Raw genomic sequence first — 16,167 nt, forward strand, 5'->3', positions numbered from 1 at the left:
AATCCTACTCTTTATATTTAGCCTCAACATAACTCACATACTAGTTGCTAAAATTGTTGAGAGTGGAAAAAATCCTCTCTCCCACCTGTGGGTAGCCTTTCAAGGAGGCTGTTGGTTGGTTGGCATTTGGGTTAATTGCTTCATTTGTATAAGCAGCCTCTAGTTAACATACGCACTGTTATCAAATTGTCACTTTTTTATGTATGTATGTATGTATGTTTATTCATTTTGAGAAAGAGAGGGGAGAGAGCTTTGCGAGCCAGGGAGGGGCTGAGACAGAGAGAAAAAGAGAGTTGGGGGTGGGGGGAGAGGGAAACAGAATCCCAAGCAGGCTCCATACTCAGCACGGAGCCTCAAGTGGGACTCGATCCCACGGAACCACGAATTCATGATCTGAGCAGAAACCAAGAGTCTGAAGCTTAACTGCCTGACCCACCCAACACCCCTGTCACACTATTTTTAGATTAAGCGTCGGATTTTATAAGAAGACCGTTCAATTAATATTTGTAGAATCGTGACCTTGTATAAGCCCTTTTTCTCACATAAGTAATTACAGAGCCCTTAATTCTTAGCTTAATGTTTCTGAAAGAGTTTTCTTTTTTTATATAAGTTGCTATGCTTACTCATTCTTTCAGCAACTTTTCACAATGTTGATCATACCCTCTGTCTTTATTAAAATGTCTTTTCTTGACTTCCAAGAGGTACTCTAGTGGGTTGCTTCCTACATTACAGCAGCATACTCCGTCTGCTCTGCTGGCTTTTCCTCCTCCCAGCTCCGTGTGGGAAGAGGGCCCTGGAACTCAGTGCTCACCCCTCTTCCCTTTGCCCTCTACATTCACTCCTGCATGCTCCCTTGGAGATCTCATCGGAGACTATGGTTTTATATACCATCTCTATAATAGTATCTCCTAATTCTTACTCCCAGTCCTAATATTTCCTCTGAGTACAAATTTGTCTCTGCAACTGTCCACTCCTGTCTCCTCTTGGATATCTAATGGCTATTTCAGACTTAACATGTCTGACGTTAAGCCTTTGATTTGCCTCCTCAGGCTCGTTGCTTCCCCCGATTCCTCCCAAGATCAACTAATGGCATCACAATTTGCCCAAGTTGCTCAAGCCAAAGACCTAACCCATCACCAGCCTACCCAAAAGTCCTCAGCTCCATCTTTGCCATATCTCCAATCATGCCTCAGCATCACCTTCTTACTTGGCATCACCTCGCTGTCTGTCATCACCTCTTGGATGGTTGCTGGAGCTTCCAAAGTGGTTTCCATACATTAACTGTTACCTTCCTATAGTCTGTTTTTCATACCCTAGCTAGAGTGACTGTTGGGTAATACAAATCAGATTGTGTTGCTTCCTGCTCAAACCTCCTCAGTGGCTTCCCATCACGTTTAAAATAAAACCCAAACTCTTTCACATGACATTCAGAGCCCTGCATGATCTGGCCCTCCACCACCCCCAGTTATTTGCACATCTACCTCTCTCTCCCTCTCTCCCTCTCCCCTCAACTAAGGCTCCCTCCCCCTCTTATACTTCTGGGGCCACACTGGCTTTCTGGGCCTTCCTTAAATCTACACTGCTGATTTCTACTTCAGAACTCTTACTCTGGCTAATTCGTCTGCTTGGAGCTTTCTTCATTTGAATCTCCACATGGTAAACTTTTCACACCATTCAGGTGTCTGCTCACATTTCCCCTCGTCAGGGAAACCTTCCCTGACCCACTCAGTCTAAAAGGCCTCACTTCAGTCATCTCTCTCTTCTCACTTAGTTGGACTTTTCTTCCTAATATTTATCCCTTTCTGAGGGAAAGAATAAACATTTAAATAAGCATCAATTTGTTTGAATACAAGCCTTTATTAAAGGGGTTTTCCTTTTGTATGGCTGTATGTAGTATGCCCCTCATTCCTTTGTAATCAAAGCTTCAGATATTTTCCCCGGTTTAATTAACCTCAGAAAAATCTGAGTTTCGAATGCCATCACCTTCCCTGAAGCCAAAGATATTGAGTACAGAACATAAGCTGCCTCTCCCATGAGCAGGCCCCTATCCCAGGTATGAACCTTGATTAAATAACTCCTCAAGCTGCACAGTCTCTACTTCTGTGGAGTTAAAGGAAATAAAAAAGGCCTCTGAGAAGCAGCATCTGGACCATAATACAGCCCCAAATTCTATAAGACTATATATACAATTGTATAGAAAATACATACAGGGGCGCCTGGGTGGCTCAGTCGGTTAAGTGTCCGACTTCGGCTCAGGTCACGATCTCGCAGTCCGTGAGTTCGAGCCCCGCGTCAGGCTCTGTGCTGACTGCTCAGAGCCTGGAGCCTGTTTCAGATTCTGTGTCTCCCTCTCTCTCTGACCCTCCCCCGTTCATGCTCTATCTCTCTCTGTCTCAAAAATAAATAAAAACGTTTAAAAAAAATTTTTTTTAATTAAAAAAAAAAAAAAAAGAAAATACATACATACTGGGTGCCTGGGTGGCTCAGTTGGTTAAGCACCGCCTTCAGCTCAAGTCATGATCTCATGGTTCGTGAGTTCGAGCCCCACATTGGGCTTTCTCTGCTGTCAGCACACAGCCCACTTTGGATCCTATTCCCTTCTCTCTGCCCCTCCCCCACTCGTATGTTCTCACTCTCTCTCTCTCTCTCTCTCTCTCAAAAATAAACGTTTAAATTTTTTTAACTTAAAAAAAATACATGCATATTTACACACATACACACAGATATCCCATATACATAGCACTGTAAATATAAATTGTATAAAAACCATATTTCCTTATGCAGTCAATACCCCAATAACCTTTTCATTCTACTTCTGTAGTCAAAAAGTGACTTCCTTGACAATTTGGCCAGTATTACTAAGTGTATTTTCATATTCTGGTGGTGACAGGTTAAAAAAAAAAAAAAAAAAAAAAAACACAATTCTATAATCTGAGTCCAAATTACATGCATGGGTTTTGTATATATACGTGACCTTTCAGAGACATAGGAGTAGACACCCTGTGCTCACTTTTAGTGTTTGGAGATAAAGTGGGTCCATCTGAATGAAAATTTTAAGTGACGCTAAATAGCAAAGATCTGCCAGCAGCTAAGGCAGCACGTGAACAGTGCCCAACAACTCCTGATCAAGAAGGTGGGAATCCCAACCACAAGTTCAGCCCTGCCATCTGCCGTTCTGGACACACTCTGGCACACTGTCACCCATGGCATCTATTACAAACTACAGTGCACTTTGCATGTATTACCTCTTTTTCTCTCAAAGAGGATCGAAACTTACTGACTGGCAAGGACAAGTCAAAGTTTTGTCTCAGCATGATTTTCCAGTGTAGTGATCCTTGAAACAATGGGAGGAATCTCTCCTGTTCTTGAGTTTGAATCCAGGCTATGCCACTTTCCAGTCCCATGACTAGGGATGACTTGCTTAACCCTCCTGAGTCTTTGTTTTCTCCAATAAAATGGTGTCAGTAATCCATCTTGACCATGTCGTGATGAAGACCAGTTATTTAGTACACATATGCCACTTTATAAAAACTTTTTTTTAATGTTTTTATTTATTTTTGAGAGAGACACAAAGAACTAGTGAGGGATGGGCAGAGAGAGAGAGACACACACACAGAATCCGAAGCAGGCTCCAGGCTCTGCGCTGTCAGCACAGAGCCCAACGTGGGGCTTGAATTCACAAATTGTGAGATCATGACCTGAGCTGAAGTCGGACGCTTAACCTACTGAGCCACCCAGGCGCCCCACACATATGACACTTTTGAAGTACCCAGTGGTCAACAAATACTCATTCCCGTGTCTTTTTTTCCTGTATATCACTGTCTGATGTAATTTAAAAGTGTTCCGAGTGGACATTTTTATTTACTTTCTCTGCCAGATAAACTCCTCTTCAGCTATTCAGCTTGGCTGATGTGTCTTTGGGAAACCTTCCTGCATTCCAGGGTTGGGTTTAGTACCCACCCTGCATTCTGCTGATAAGTTCATAGCATGTGTCAACTATTGAAATTTCTTGTTTACTTGTCACCTTCCTCCAGTTAATATTGAGTTTCATCTTATCTCTATGTTTTATCTGTCATCAAAATGCCCAGAATCTGGTGGAATGCCTGGCTGGTGGTGGTGCCAGTAGGTGGTCAGTAGATATTTATTTGAACAAATGAATATATGGGTGAATTTTTTGGTGCATGGCAGACGATAACATTTTGAATCCTCCATTAAGGATTGTCAGACACTGTGACATTATACCACAATAGGGCCCAATTTTTTTTTTCTTTGAGAATGCCACTCTAAGAACTGAGAAAAATGCCTCATTTTTTAAAAAAAGCTTTTCTAGACTTTTCAGATGTATAGACTTTCGCAGATCTATTTCATCAACTACAGCGTATTTACGTAAGGAGTTTTAAAATAGAACACAACTGATAACTAAAAGGCAAACACATAAAGTTTTCTAAATAAATATTTATAATCTCATTACTTGCTTTCACAAAACTTGAACCAAATCTCTCATTTGAGATTTGACATGGAATGCCTTAAGAATCCTGAGCAGAAGATACTTTGTGGTTTCTTTAGGGGATACATAAAACTTGGGCCCACCCTATACATTCCAGTGGCTCGGGGCAAGAGTACATATGGAGCCCTGTATACCATGAGCCTCAGTATTTAAGGTTGTATATCAAGTTAACAAACAATAAAGTGTCTTTTGTCCTATAGGAAGATTTGCATTAAGAATTCCCAGCCTCCGTGGAGATCCAGACTGCATATGACAATGGTGGCATCGTTGGTGCCACTGCATAGTTCACCTCTCTTGTCTTCCTACCCTTGGCCCAGTCCTACCTGTGGGAAACTGTCAAGCACACTGCATTCTGCACATCCAGTGCCGTGCACATTCCCACAAACCACTGCCCTTGGCCATCTTTCAGGGCAGAGATAGACACTCTGGTGGTCCGCCACCTTATCAGTCAGATGAACTGGAGAGAGAGGGCTATTCAGGCCTTGGGGGTGGTCTCATGGCTAGTTGATCAGGAATTTGTCAGGTCCGTGGTACATGAAGTGTGGCCTAGAAAGAGATTGGGGGAATAGACATCAAGTGAGGGATGTCCCCTTGGTCCTGAAGACTCCTTACCCCACGGGTTAAGATATAACCATAGTGTTCCAGAGCAGAATCCGCTCAAGTTCTGGGCCAGGCCATGAACCCTTCTTGAATGATTCTAAAGAACAGTATCAAAGGAAGAAAATACGTGTATTTTCCAAAGTCATTTCTTGTACTGGTGTTAGGAAATAGGGGAAATGAGCACCAGAGGCAATATGGTCTTGATCACATTTATGTATCACTGAAAAGATTGAAAGCTGAGTTCCATATGTCAGATTTTTGAACCGTTGGTTCCACAGAGTCTACTCTTCTGGAGGCAATGCTAAGCTAATACCTTCTGCCACAAGAATTGATCTGACTGTAGTTCTTACCTCTAAGTATATTTTAAAGATTGGTGATTATAGTCTATGGTTTAGCTGTTGCTTTCTCTGGCCTGTGCTACCTTGAGAGGTGAGGCATTTTGAATGGGGCTGCCCACCGTTAGACTTAAAGGAAGGTACTTTTCAGAGGAGGGCTAAAGTTTTTCCTGTATTGAGATACTTCCAGGAAGCCTGCAATTAGCCAAATCACCCATTTCCAGTTATTTCAGTCCTGTTAAAAACAAGGCTGAGCACATCTGTCTTAAGTTGGATGTGCCTCAGCCGCAGAAGCTCTTGTAAACCTTCAATTACAGCAGCCTCGGAAGGCACTCCTGCCGTATACTAACAAGTAGTCCATCAGCGACAAGAGACAGATTGACTAATAATTAGCAAAGGCACTGAAGCGGGCCCCTCTAAAGGTAAAATATAATAATTTGCTTTTCCAACTCTCATAGTGGGGATGGTTGTGAGATATTGATGTTCCGTTGTTCCACACAAATACTTGACACTGTTATTAGCTGGAGAAACCTTGAAATGTTTCAAAAGGATGAAAGATGTGTCTGCCGTGTATATAGGACTTGTATAAGAATGATTTCTCTCGTCACCTCTTTTTCTGCATTTGGAGAGGGAAATGCAAGAATTTTCCCCCACCAAGGAATACATATTTTCTGCTGTTGTTGTTTTTCAATGTTGACTTAATACGAAACTGAATGAGAAATAGAAATGTTTCTTAGGCTTTTCAAGTGATACTTGCAATAAAGAGAGAGTTGTTTTAAAAAAAAAAACTGGAATGGGTTGAAGGAATAAAGAGAAAGAAAATAGACATATAAGGAAATATCAATGAATTATGGTTTCTCAGAAAGATATCTTTCTGGTTACTGTCTTCAAGCATGCACAAGATTTTTTTGTTGGGGGGGGGGGTGTGTTGGCGGGTGGGCAGTGTATAGAGAGAGCATATTGACCAGTTTTCCAAAATCAGGGTACCAAAAAATTGTTCAAAGGATGACTCCTCCTGCTGACCCACTATGATAAAATTAGTATGAGTCACATATGATTCAGAAAAGTTACCCCACACCAAACTCACAAGCAAATGATTGGGTGGTCATTCCAAGGATGGAAACACAACCATTATGACCATCCAGAGAGAGTGAGGGAAGCATAACAGAGACGCTGCCAGTAGGGAGTGACTCAGGAGCATGGATAGAGTCAGGAGCCCAAGAATACAGAATCCATTTCTGAGATTCATTCTAGAATATTGGAGAGCAGGTTGAAACTGATGCCAAAATGGCTCAAGGATCTAGGTCAGTGATTCTCAAGTGTCACCATGTATTGAAATCACATGAGGGGAATTTAAAAATACTGATGTGGGCCAGGATACCTGGGTGGCTCAGTTGGTTAAGCATCCAACTTCGGCCCAGGTCATGATCCTGCGCTTCATGGGTTCGAGCCCCGCGTCAGGCTCTGTGCTGACAGCTCGGAGCTCAGAGCCTGAAGCCTGCTTCAGATTCTGTGTCTCCCTCTCTCTCTGCCCCTCCCCTGCTTGCACTCTGTCTACCAAAAATAAATAAATGTTTAAAAATTTTTTTAAAAAGTAAAATACTGATGTGGGCCTTCTCCCTGGAGAACTGATTTAAGTGATGCTGGGTAGAACCTAGACTTGAGAGTTTTTCTTTTCTTTGGAAAACTTGAGGCGATCATGCTAATCTACATGCAGCACTGATGGTAAATTCTTTACCTAGCCTTGATTTGCCAGCCAGCCCTCGCATTCGTAGACTGTGTGCTTTCAAACGGTCTTGATAAGACAAATAAAGCTTTAAGAAATAAAGGTTCGGGGCGCCTGGGTGGCTCAGTCGGTTAGGCCTCCAACTTCAGCTCAGGTCATGATCTCACAGTTTGTGGGTTCGAGCCCCACGTCAGGCTCTGTGCCTGGAGCCTGCTTCAGATTCTGTGTCTCACTTTCTCTCTCTTACCTCCACTCACGCTCTCTCTTTCTCTCAAAAATAAATAAACATTTAAATAAGTAAGTAAATAAATAAATAAACAAACAAATAAATAAATAAATAAATAAGAAATAAAGTTCAGGTCAGCAAATGTTTCACAGGCACTATGTCAGTCAGTAAGGACCCAACCTGCTTTTGTGGAGCTTATAGTAGGGCTTATGGTAAGGCCTGAGGCAGTAAACCACAGGGACAGCACCTGAATCCACATCCCCCTCTGAATTCACACCTGGGTGCTTTCTGCTCCACCAGGCAGTTTCCTGTCAGTCCTGGTGATAAATCTGTTAGTAAAGGCTACTTTACTCAGTCAGTTAATGGGTTTGTGGAGCTGAACTGAAAAGCTCTCCGGCATATGTGGTTTAGATTATTTACCTTCATGAGGTTAGAGAAAAATGGGCCACATGTTCTCCATTGCTTTCTCAAGAGCCCTTATTCTGTATTTAAAGCATGTATCTGTAGGATTATTATGAAAGCCTGTCAGGGGTGCCTGGGTGGCTCATTTGGTTCAGGTCCAGCTTCGGCTCAGGTCATGATCTTACGGTTTGTGTGTTCAAGGTCCGCGTCGGGCTCTGTGCTGATAGCTCAGAGCCTGGAGCCGGCTTCAGTTCTGTGTCTCCCTCTCTCTCTGCCCCTCCCCCCACTCACATGCCCTCTCTTTCTCTCTCTCTCTCTCTCTCTCTCAAAACTAAACATTAAAAAAATTTTTTTAATAAATAAAGAAATAAAAGCCTGTCACATATACTAGTACACCCAGAATATAATTAACCCCTAAGTTACTGGATTTGAAGCCCACTGAATCAGTGAAGTCATTTTGTATACGGTTCAGATTCACAAATTCTGACTGAACTGTCTAAAAACCAGTCTGAATCCAAAGAGAAGTGGACTATGGAACATTTGATAAGAAATACAGGTTTTTGTTTTAAATGGAGTTCATGTTTTGTTTTGTTTTTCTGAATTGTAGTTGTTTGCACATAAAAAGTAAGTCTATTTTAATAAATAAGTTTTAAAAATAGCTTTATGGGGGCGCCTGGGTGGCTCATTCGGTTGAGCGTCCGACTTCGGCTCAGGTCACGATCTCACGGTTCATGAGTTCGAGCCCCGCGTCGGGCTCTGGGCTGATGGCTCAGAGCCTGGAGCCTGCTTCCTATTCTGTGTCTCCCTCTCTCTCTGCCCCTCCCCTGTTCATGCTCTGTCTCTCTCTGTCCCAAAAATAAATAAACGTTAAAAAAAAAAAAAATTAAAATTAAAATAGCTTTATGGAGATACAATTGACATAAACTGCATATATTGAAAGTATACAATTTGACAAGTTTTGACACATGTGTATATAAATTCATAAAATTATCACATGGTGTGGATACTAAGCATACCTACCACCCAAAAGTTCCATGTGCCTTTGAGAATCCTCTTTCTCAACTCCTTCACTTCTCTCTGCACCCAGGCAAACACTAATCTGACTTCTTCACTATACATTATTTTGCATTTTCTAGTGTTTTCTGTAAATGGAATCATAGCGTGTACTCTCTGTCAGGCCTTTTTTTTTTTTTTTTTTTTTGCTGAGAAGTATTCACTTGCATAGCTATACAACTGTTTGTCCATTCACCGATGGACTTGACATTTAAGTTGTTTCTATTTCTTGCTATTAGTAATAAAGCTCCTTTGAATAGTCATGTAAAAATATTTGTATGGTTTCATGTCTCTTAGCCAAATACCTATGAATTAAATGGATAGGACATACAGTAAGTATATGTTTTTACCTGTTTGCAAAATAATAGTTTCGGGCATTCCTCAACTTCCTCACCACTTGGTGTGTTCAGTCTTTTTAACTTCAGGCTGTCTTAAGAGTTTTGTGGTAGTGCCTCAGTGTGACCTTAATTTGCATTACTATAATGACTAATGTTGAAAATCTTTCTGCATCCTTATTTGCTACCTTTCTTCTTTGGGGAAATGTCTGTTCAAGTCTTTGGCTAATTTTTCAAGTTGTTTCCTTATTGTGTTTTGGTAGTTTAAAAATAATATTCTGGGTATGAGTCTTTTATCAGATGTGTGATCAGATATGAAGTATTGTCTCCTGCTCTGGGGCTTGTCTTTTCATTCTCTTAACAGTGGCTTTCAATTTAATTTTAATAAAGTCCAGTTTAACAAGTTGTCTTTTATGGACTATGCCTTTGATGTTATATCTAGAAAATTTTAAAGATTCAAAGATCTAAAGAACTCACAGGGATGTCTGGCTGGCTCAGCTGGTGGTGCATGTAACTCTTGATCTCGGGGTTGTAAGTTCGAGTCCCACATTGGATGAAGAGAATACATAAAATTAAAAAAAAAATCTTTTGAAAAAATAAAAAATCGCAAGGATCTTCCCCTTTCTTCTAAAAGATTTATTTTTAGATTTATATTTAGGTCTAGCATCCATTTTCAGTTAATTTTTATATATGGCATGACACATGGATCAAAGTTTGTTTTCTAGTGTATGGATATCTAATTGTTTCAGAACCTTTTGTTGTAAAGACTATGCATTTTCAACTAAACAGCCATTGCACCTTTGTCAAAAATCAATTAATCATTTATATGTTGATCTTTTTCTAAATCTCTGTTTTGTTCCATGGATCAGTTTGCCTATACCAATTCTATACTATCTCGATTACTAAAGCATTATATTTTGGAACCTGTGTAAGTCCTCCAATTTTATTTTTCATTTTCGAAGTTATTTTTGTCTATTCTGTGTCCTTTGCATTACCATATAAATTTTAGAATCAGCTTATAAATCTCCCCTAAAAACGTCTACTGGGATTCTGATTGAGATTACATTGAATTCAGAGGTCCATTTGGGAAGAAGTTATATCTTAAGAATATTGAGTCTTCTGATCAATAATCATGGTATCTCTCCCATTTATTTAGGTCTTTTAATATTTTTCTCAAAAATGCCCTATAGTTTTCAGTGTACAAATCTCTCACATTTTCATTAGATTGAACCATATGTATTTTATATTGCTTGATTCTATTAAAAGTGGTAGTTTTCATTTCAATCTCCCAATTAAAATGGAAGTTGATCTTGTATGTTGATCTTACATCCTCCAACTTTGTAAAAGTCATTCTAACACTTTACTTTTTTGGTAGATTCCAGAGGATTTTCTACATATACATCCATGTCATTTGTACATAAAGACAATTACACTTTTTTCAATTTGGGTGCTTTTTTTAAACTGTACTGGCTAGAATCACCTATACAGAGGTAACTAGTGATAGAGAGCATACATCGCCTTGCTCCTGATCTTGGGGGAAAGTCATTCAGTGTTCCACCATTAAGGATAATGTTAGCTGTCCGTTTTCATAGATTTTCTTTATCAGGTTGAGGAAACTCCTTTACTATTCCTAGCTTGCCAAGAGATTTTATCAAAAATGGATGTTGGATTTCATAAAATGCTTTTCTGTATCAAGTAAGGTGGTCATATGGTTATTTTTTAAGATGGTCATATGGATCTTTTTTAATCTGTTTAAAATGGTTAATTCCAGTGATTGATTCCTGAATGTTACACCAACCTTGCATTCCTAGGTTAAATTCCACTTGGTCATGAAACAACAAGAAAGGATAAAAATATCCTTTTTTATATCTTGTTGGATTTGATTTGTTGAAGATGTATCAAGAATTTTTTCACTTACACATTTATGAGTGATATTGGTCTGGGGCTTATTTTTCTTGTGAAAGTCTTTGTCTGGTTTTGGTATTAGAATAATGCTGGCTCATAGTGTGAGTTAGAAAGTATCCTTTCCTCTTCAATTTTCTGAAAAAGTTTGTGCAGATTTGTTATTATTTCTGTCTTAACTGTTAGGCCGAATTTCCCAGTCAAACCATCTGTGCCTATTTGTTATTGTTGTGGTTGGAAGGTTTTTTAACTACAAAATTGGCTTGTTTAATAGATGTAGGGATGATTCAGGCTGGTTTTTTTATTCCTTTGTTTTTTGAATGAACTTTGGTACTTTGCATCTTTCAAAACAATGTGTTCATTTCATCTAAGTTGTACAATGTGTTGGGATAAGCTTATTCAGAATATTCCCTTTTTCTTTTAATAACTGTAGAATTTGTAGTGATGTCAACTTTTTCATTCCTGATATTGGTAATTGTATCTTCTCTCCAGATCAGTCTTCCTAGAGATTTATCAATTTTATGGTCTTCTGAAAAAACCAATTTTTACTTTTACTGATTTTTTTTCTATTTTCCTTTTTCCCTTTCATTGATTACTTCTCTCTGTATTTTTTCTTTTACTTAAAAGAGTTTCAGTTTCTCTTCTTTTTCTAGTTTCTTAAGGTGGAAGACTGCGTTTATTAACTTGAAACCATTCTTTTTTCTAAGACAGGCAATTTAATGCTGTAAATTTACCTCAAAGAACTGCATATTCCACAAAATTTTATATGTTGGGTTTTCATATTTAGTTTGTTCCAAATACTTTCTAATTTTTCTTTTTCATGACTTCTCTGATTCCCAGGCTATTTAGATGTATGCTACATATTGGGAAATTTTTCACATATCTTCCTGTTATTGGTCTCTAACGTAATTCCATTGAGGTCAGACACAAACTTGCATCCTTTTAAATTTATTGAGATTTGTTTTATGGCCTAGACTATGGTTATCTTGCCAAGTGTTTCATGCACACTTGGAAGTTTGTTCTGTTGTGAGTGGACTGTTCTGTAAGTGGCAGTTAGGTCAAATTGGTGATAGTATTGTTCAAGTCATACATGCCCTGATCAATATTCTGTGTATACTCAAGGGAGACCCAGAGATAGTCTCTGGAATTCTCTCTCTGTGCAGCTGTCTTCTGCTGGTATTATGTCCTACAGACTCCAGCTGCCTGGTCTTCCCATTCTTCCAGTTCCATCTCCTCAACTCAGACCCACTGAGCCTCACCTAGGTTCTTCACCCTCACTGAAGTTCTTCATCCTCACACTGCAGTCTGAAAACTCTCTCCAGGAAATAGGCTGGGGCAAAGGACTTACCTTTTTTGTTTCCCATCACTCAGGGATCATTGTCCCTCATTGCTTGATATCTGTCATTATCTATTTTGTTTGTTTCTTTCTTTCTTTCCAGCAGGAGGATAAATCCAGTCCCTATAGCCCCACTTGGCTCCAAGTAGATGTCTCTCAATTATAGCTTTTAACACATAGTTTAACATACTGTGAACAGTTTGTCTTGTTCAGTGTTAACCTTGTGATCTTATTTGCTATTTAAGTTACAGATTTCATTTTTATCATAAACATTTTCTTAAGCATCAACTATGAATAGAATAATTTATGGGAGAGGATTATGCACACCTTCAGGTTTTTCTTTTGCGCGCTCTCTCTCTCTCTCTCTCTCTCTCAAACAGACTTCTAGGTCTCTCTCTCCCAGGATCCTTAGAGTTGAAATGGAATTTTCAGTCACTGCTTTTTGCCCAACAAAGGGAAAGGCATTAGTATGGTCAAGGCCAAAGATCGGATAATAAGTGTATGGTTTTTAGAAGGCACCTTTCTTCAATTATCTTCCAATAGTACTTACCAAGGGCTTCTGCTGCCATTTGGATAGACATAGAGCTGGCCGTCTTTTGCTGAGGTAGAGCCCTGTTCACAGAAGTTATGCCTTTTCTCTTGCTCTTCTCTCCCTCTGCATTGAAGAGATACAGGTTCCCATTTCTGAGCATCTTTTGCAATTTGGTATCATTCAAGAATCTCCTGGGATGGGTGACTTATAGGTGATGAGGCTGTGTTGCCCTAGTTTGCCCTTGCTCATTCTCGTCGCCCACACGTGGAATATGGAAAATGAGCCATGAATATAATTTGCATGTCTCATACTCTTCTCATAAAACACAGTCATATGTGGATACATAACAATGGTAAACATCCTTTCCTTCTCATTTCCAAGTGACCCTGGAAGTCGTATTCTCTTAAAAACTAAACTCCTAGTATGAATTCCATTTATCCATTTATTCCATTTAACACAAGCAATTTAGATTCTCTTATGTGTTCTTGCTTTCTCCTTTACATTCTTAGCCTACTTATGATTTATGAATTCCATTCTCTTGTTTTGCTCCCTTTCCTACCTGAATCACTAACATCGAGATATTTACCATTTTGTTCACCCTTATTTTCTCACAGGGATTCTGCCAACAAGTTAACAATCTTGTTAACCCCTTTGTAGTTCTTACATATTCCTCTTTGCCATTTTCTTCCCTTTTATCTCTAGCAGCTTTGCTAACCACCACCACCTACACATTTTAAATTTAGTCGTATAGCATCCCTCATAGCTCATTCCAAGTAATCATAAATTCAAAATTAATGCAAAATTTCTTTATTTAGCAAAAAGAGTTTTTTTAATTCATAAAGCTCATCAGCTTATGTAGATATGAGTCTATCATTGTCATCCCAGATAGCTTCAGCACTAATACTTTCATAGCACTCTCTATTGATTACGAAGCTGGCGAAAATGGAGTTGTTGGTTATGTGCATAGGCCAGGTGTGTAAAACCATACTGACTTGGCACTGGACCAAAATTTCGATCAGTTCCAGCTGTCTCTCATTATTTTAATGTAAAATGAATATTTTTACCACTAAATATTCCTAATGCAACATTCTGGCAAAATGTAGTAGCATAGATATATGACAAAGTTCAGTAGATATGTATTGAGTTCCTTTATAAAGAGACAACATTTCATACATTCAGAGCACACAAAGATAAACAAAACCTCACCTTGCCTTCAAGGAGTTTAATTTAATCTAATAGGGAAACAAAACATGTACCGGGATCACAAAGATAGCTAACACCGAGCACCATCTATGTGGCTTAAGCACTTGTGTGTATTATCGACTTTAATCTGCATAACAATCCTATGAGGAAGATAATAGTATTTTATCTCCATTTCATAAGAGGAAAGGGAGGCAGAGAGTTTAAGTGCACACAGGTCACAAAGCTGGAAAACCAGGGGAGATTTTTTTAATAGAAGTGTAGCGTGATAAGGATGTAACTTGAGGATGGATGCTCTAGGTAGCATTGCTTAGAGTAGACAGAAACAAGCAGTTGGGGGTGGAAACACAATTGCTAACACAGTCGTCCCTATTGAAATAATCCAGTAATTCCCAAATTATAACAGTGGGTGGGAATGGAAGGAGACTGTGCAGACTTACAGAGATGATAAAGACAGAATTTACAGAATTCGGCAAGTAACTGAATGTTGTATTGGGAGGTATGCTACAAAGATAACTTTGAGGCTTTGATATTGGTGGCGTGGAGAATAACGATGCTGTTGAAGAATTGAGAGTGGAAAATAATCCAGGTTAGCAATAACTTCAGTTGTGATGTTCAGAGATGTCCAGAGGCAACTGGGTCGTGGATTGATTCAAGTGATGGATTGGAGATAGATAGATAGGATTTGGGGATCACCCACAGTAAATAGCCACAGTGGGTTTTCACGGAGGAGTGCAGAGAAATGCCTGGGCAGGTAAAGAAAGAAGACAACTGTGATATAATGACATCCATAATAAAGCTTAGAGAATTGATGAACAGTAAGTTATCACTCTTCTAGTGAATAAAATTGTTTCTAAATTTATGGACTCCCAACCTTCATCTCTTGCATTTAACCATTTACATAGTAACTTTAGTTGCCTTGAATCTGATTATTTGGAGTATTGATAGTTAACCTGACATCAGTTTCCATCACGAGTCATATGGGTTAAGAAAGTTGTGTGCAAAAATGTAAAAACCTAGGGCTTTTAACGATCACACTTGAAAGAAACCTTGGGAGCTGCATTTGTCAAACAGCTGGGAAAACCATTCATGCATACCCTACGTCCAGAGCTCCGTTGGTATAAAGAACCGAGAGCTCATTCTTCTTCCCGTGGTGTGATGTTTGTTGAGATATTTTGACACACCGAGACAATGCTGAAAAGATCTGACCTTCCTGCAGTACCAAGGACCCAGGTTTGGTCAGGGTACCTGACACTCACTGCCTTCTCTCTCTGCCCTTCTCCTCCCCCACAGATGAACGTGAAATGCTGCCTTCAGTACAGAAGTATTTCAATATTGAAATGTATATAAATGATTGCTTTTCAAATTTCTCTAGTCGTTTTTCTCCCGTTACCATCAAGCCAAACATCTTAGTTGGAGCTATTAATGCTTTTAATTCAAAGAAATTAAATGCGTTTTTCAAAATGATAAACGTGAACGGAGATTGTTCATGCTTGAAACACACCAAACCAATGAGGAGGTCTCTATGCTGTAAATGTTTTACAGTCTGTCTTTATCTTTGTGATAGAAACCATTGATTGGAGTTTGAATGTTTGAGGACTCCCTCCCAAGTGCAAAATGAATGTACGTGGAGGTGAATCTCAGGTAGCTTTTGAAGTAGTCGCCTCATAGGTAATATCATGTGTCAAGAGGTTGCAGTTAGGTGGAGGCCAGAGAGCTGTCAAGAGAATTTTCTGTGATGTATAAATATGCTCCGTGTTAGGTTTATATACTGTGAAGTGGAGCTTTGACTACTTACCCATATTATTTCTTAATGCAGCATGATGGTGGTATGGGGATGAGGATGGAAAGAAAAACTGTTTACCATCAATGAATTTCTAAAATACAAGAGTAATAAGCTAACTACTTTTCATCGGGAATGGCTATCCGGAAACGTTTTCTTGCTGTCTCCACAACTAGTAAATATAAAACAAGTATAATAATATCCTCCTGGCATTTAAACCGCACTCTGCA

The 16,167-nt window shown here is 39.3% G+C and overlaps 1 protein-coding gene across 7 annotated transcripts in view; it reads left to right on the plus strand.

Moving 5' to 3' along the window:
* CDIN1 (CDAN1 interacting nuclease 1) overlaps window positions 1-16,167 on the plus strand; it is a 284,310-nt gene that overhangs the window by 116,721 nt on the left and 151,422 nt on the right. The gene's annotated exons all lie outside the window — the stretch shown is intronic.

Source organism: Puma concolor, chromosome B3, assembly GCF_028749965.1.
Source record: "Puma concolor isolate L17-30 chromosome B3, mPumCon1.1.hap2, whole genome shotgun sequence".
NCBI lineage: Eukaryota > Metazoa > Chordata > Mammalia > Carnivora > Felidae > Puma > Puma concolor.